Source organism: Theobroma umbraticum, unplaced genomic scaffold (genome assembly GCF_002168275.2).
Source record: "Theobroma umbraticum cultivar Fairchild unplaced genomic scaffold, ASM216827v3 scaffold_51.0, whole genome shotgun sequence".
In the NCBI taxonomy this organism is placed as follows: Eukaryota; Viridiplantae; Streptophyta; class Magnoliopsida; order Malvales; family Malvaceae; genus Theobroma; species Theobroma umbraticum.
Window position 1 is genome coordinate 8,417,556 of NW_018397260.1, and position 5,349 is coordinate 8,422,904.

Sequence of the window (5,349 nt, forward strand, 5' to 3'; positions counted from 1 at the left end):
TCTTTAAACAAAATTTTCTAAGTTATTTTTCTCTTGTACTTGGACCCCAAGAAACCTTTTCATCTGTCATATTCTATATTAATTACTTTGTACGTCTTTTATATCTAAATAATTATCTTTTTTTGACTTTTACGAAAATAAATAAAAATTTTGATTTTAATGTATTTTATATTAAATTTTCGGATTTCAAGTCTCGTGCAAGGTTGAAAGTTTTTTTTTTTTTCCCTTGTCGATCAAAGAATTATATCTTTACTTTGAACTCTTGGACTTACTAATTTATCTATCCTAGTTGTCGGCTCTGTTTAAAGGCATTTGGTTTTAATTAATTGAAAGTTTCAACGGTGACTGCGTTACTGTCAAAAAGGCTTGATAGAACTTGCATGAAAACGATTACAACAATCAAACCTCCGACCATGCACCGAAATTCTCTTTACCCTTTTCTGTTAAAATTCAAACCTATACCCTCAACCCTGGAACATGTCTTGTTACGTTAGTAAACGTGTCTGTTGTGGATATTGTCAAGGCAGACCATGAAAAGAAAAATAATTACTGTTATTGTCAAGTCAATTTCTTCATAATTTGTTATAGTATTTATCTTTGACTTAATAAGCAAAGACCATTGTTTGATGAATTTATCATGATCTTAATTAATCGGGAACGTTTATTTTTGGCTTTTTATTGTCAATTACTCAAAATATTGGCTATGAATTTGAGAGGTTATCATATTTGTATGTATGAAAAATTTACTTTTTTTTATATTTAAATTCATTATTTCTTCATGGTAAAGGGCTATTTTTTAAATGAATTCTTTTGAGAAAGGGAGACGGTTATGCAAAAGACAAAAGCAAATCCAATAGATTTGAACACTTTATTTTATTTTATTTTATTTATTAACTAATATGAAAAATTGATTTAAATAATAAAAAAGTGAGATAATCTCTTAAGGAAGGCAAGAATTATATCTACGTGGCTTATAATGACGGATGGAGTCAATATTTCTTTAAATTCAATTTTAATACAGGAAAAAAAAAAAGAATTCCCCATTTCCTAATTGACCGTTGCTTCCCCACAAAACCCCATCCATGTGCAAAGAATTCCCAATTTCCTTCCTTTTTTTTTTGTTGGCCTTTTCTTTTCCTCCAAACATTAAATAAATCTTCTCGTTGAATTCAATAGTTCTTATCCAATCAACATCTTTCCCACAAGACTTATCTAATTTGGTTGGTCGTTGCCTCGTGTTTCGTCACTTGGGCTTACCAAATATAAAGAATTTATGAATATTCCAAGAAGAGGGGTCATGCTTAAATGCTCAATTTGCCTTCCTTCACCTCTCAAATCTACCTGTCTCTGCTCTCCACCTACAACAAGGAAGGATTGGTTTTGGGTGTCATTTCCTTACAAAAGGGGGTTTTGGGTCTTTTTGATTGATGATATTTTATTAAATCGAAGTGTTAATTAACAACTATATGGGTGACTAAGACGTGATTATTAGTCTTGATAATGCGGTTTAGAAAAGAACACATCTCCCTATGGGGGAGGGGGACGGGTTTTGATGCCTCGATCTTTTGGAAGGTGCAAGAAGAAATAACCTAACCCCCCCTAAAGCAAAAATGACAGTATTCATTTGGAATTATAATATATTTGAGCAAAGGGGGTGTTGCTGGTGAGACCAGGGCAAGCCATGACAAAGCTTCTTTTGGAATTTGTATGACCTTTTTGCCTCTAAATAAAGATTCATAGCTTTTTTCGGTTGGCAAGTCAGATCTCTTCAAACAGCTTTAATATTAGTATACGGCATTGTCCATGGCTGATTTGAGTGACTGAGTAAAATGCTCACCATGTATCACGGATGACAAAAGTTATTTCATACATTCCTTTTCATTTTGCTTAAATTTCTTTAAAAAAGTTTTGAAAAGAATGATTAAAGTTTTCGAGATCGTTATCAATCAATTTATCGAAGTTTTCTAATGATATAACAATCTAACGATAATTACACATATTGATCAATCATTCAATATGATAAAGATATCATATTCGAATATTTTAACTCAACAATAACTTTTATCATATTCGTTTCTTCAAAAAATTATACTTCGATTTTATTTTTATCATTCTACATTTTCGAATAAGGGATTAGTATGAGTATGAGTATAATTTTTGTGATGAAAGGGACTCATTCTGGGTACCATCTCAAATCTTTCAAAGAGAAAGGTATCTAATCTCAAAACTGTTACCCATCGTTATCTTTTAATGATGGGGATTTGCTGCAACTTGCTATACATCTGTTTTGTCTGTAATTTGGCAGCAAATACAGCCACAATCCAAAGGGTTTCTAATAATTTTTTTTTTTTGAACATGAACTAATGATTGAAACAACGAACTGCAATTTGCAAACATGAGAGACATTACTTTCAATACTGTTCCTTGAATAAATGAAGTATACGAAGTATATAGATGTGTCCTTTGGATGCATCTCAGCAGACTTTTGTGCACGAAATGAAGTGCCTGTTAGAGGGATGAGACATACATGGTTGGCTTCATGTCAAACAATAATGATAAATAACAAGTCACATCTACATTTTAATTGCAATTTGCTTTCCCACTAGCATGAGATTAATTCAATTTTATTCATTTCTTCTCTTTTTTTAAAAAAAAAATTGTAAGGCTTTAAGGGGTTCCATGTTCATGATTTGCATAAGGTTATTGATTAATTTTCTACTTAAGGAATTAAACCATTTTACTAATTATATCTTGATTAGCTTTCTTGTTATGGCAAGTAGGCAGCATTATATGCAAATTATGGAACTGCACACGTGTAGTCATTAACTTATTACAATCGTCACTAATGACTTCATTTAATCTTCGATTTTTTTTTTTTACCAAACCATAAGAAGAAGAACTTCAAAAAGAAGTAATAAGTCTTTTCAAGATCAAGATCTTCTAAAGAAAACAAAATTCAAACTCATCTCTTCTGGTAAGATAATTACACAAATTATTTTGTTAAAATTATACTATAATACAAGAGTTATCTTATTGTAACATGATATCATAATTTCAAATTCAATAAATTAAGATTTTCCTTTTGTTTTTTTAACCATTTCAATTGACAGTCAGCCAATGAACATGGGTCTTTGTTGAATAATCTTTTTAAGTTTAAATTAAGATTTAAGATACCTTGTAAGCTTAAAACATTGATTTGTTAAATACTCGTAGCAGTGTTGATGGAGACTTTGCTTCGTCTTTCGAATCCTTTCCCTTCCCCTCGGACCAAATATAAATTCTTCCATAAGAGTAGGTATTGGCCGACGGTTTATAAAATAATTAATCTCGTTTTAGTGTTGAAAAGATAGTTAATTGCTTGTGTTTTAAGCTGATTACAAGTTTATAATTAATATTTTTCTTTTCGGTTTCACTAGAATCTTATAGAAATGTACTTAACGAAACTGAATTAGTTTCTAACATGAAGAATTAAAATGTAATTAAGCAGAGATACTCATATTGATTCTCATACAACACTGGAGGAGCAACAGCTTCTTCAATTTAAGCAAAACCCAAAAATCAACGAGTGTATCTTTGTTGTAGAACTGGTTTGAAAGTTTCAATCAAACTGAAACTTGGTTGGGTTTGGATATTTTTAATTTAAATTGAGATTTTCCTTTGGATGCTTCTCATACCTCTGGCTGTAGAGAATCTCATGCTGATAGTTGAAGAATGGAGCAAGAAATAAATTTGGATTGATCTAATTTTAAAAAATAAAAAATAAAATGGCCCAACTGCTTACATAAATTATACCCTAAAGAAAAGAAATTTACTGAATTTGGAGTATAATATTTGCATATCAATATTCAAAATATTTCATAAAAATCATTCCCAAACAAAAAAAAATATTTAAGACTACAAATGTAATCATAATCTAAAAAAAAAGAGTATTTTTTGGGTTACTATTCTTTTTTTTTTTTACTCTCATTGAATCTAAAAATATATTGAAATTAAAAATTTTATGTTGATTATTATGATTTTTTTTTTAAAAAAAGGTTTATTTAAAAAGGGATGGAATGCGGATTGTAGCTTGCACAAATTTACAAAGGGGAATAAAAAATGAAAATAACATTTCATACTATCATAATAGAGAAAAAAGAAGGCGGTGACGTGCGGCATTGTCACTGTCCAATGATCCAATGGGAGCATGTAGTGGCCCAGTTTTAGAGTCGTTCAGGACAGTTGTTTGGAAAGTGGACAACCTACCTACTTTTGCTCGCATGTGCAGCACAAAGCCCATGCGAACCTTTACCAAATGGGTTCGAACATTCCAAGAACTTGGGCGAACCCTAGAGTCTGAAACCACACCCAAATCTAATTTGCCCTGCTTTTGTTTTATTTTATTTTTTATTTTATTTATTTCAAGTCTCTTGTCTTCTTTGTTGTTCTTTCTTTAGAGAAAAAGGAAAAGAAAAAAGTTCACAAAAATCGAGGCTACGGATTCATTCATACTGAAAATTAAAAAAAATTATTTATTTTTATTTATTTATCTAAACTGAGCAAGCCGACCATTCTAAGCTGTGACTGCGCTGCACACGTGCAGCATACAAGATGCTTTTATTTTTTCAGTATGAAAGGCTCTTTTCCATTTCCTTACTTTTTAAAAAGTGTGTTTCTTCTCTGACCAAGAAACAAAAAAAAAAAAAGGTGGGTTTCTTTTTTAAGGGTCCAATAGCAAGATTTCATTCGGAAAAGGTCAAATAAAAAGCAATATATATATATATATATATATATTTAATCAAGGTCGAAGAACACCCACATCCCTTTAAAAGTTGGTTGCTTCTATGACCATCTCACCTGATTCATATTGCAGTGTTACATCAATTCATCAAGCCAAAAGCAAATATATATTAATGTAATCTTATTTTTCAAAAGTAGGATTATCTTAGAATATATCTCTCAAAGACTTATAGAAATCACATTCTTTTTTTATTATAAGAAAATGCTGCCCAAAGATGGAATTTTTAAAATATTGAAGAAATAGGAACAGCAAAGAGAGAATAAAAAAAGATTTAAGAAAACCACTCATAAGTTTGGGCCAGGTTCTCCATTCAGTTAACTACACATCCCACAACACCCACGGCCCGACCTTACAAAATGACCCAGCAGCCCAACATCCATATATACAAAATTTTAGAGTCCGGCTTCCAATAAACCACTTCTCTCCGAGAAATTAGAATAAATATACTTAAATTACTTATCACGGAATGGAGCAAAACCTCCAATCTTGAAATTGTTTAATGTAATGTTATAATTAAGACGTTCTCAAATGGGAAATAGACATCATCTCTTACTTTTCTAGGGAAAAAA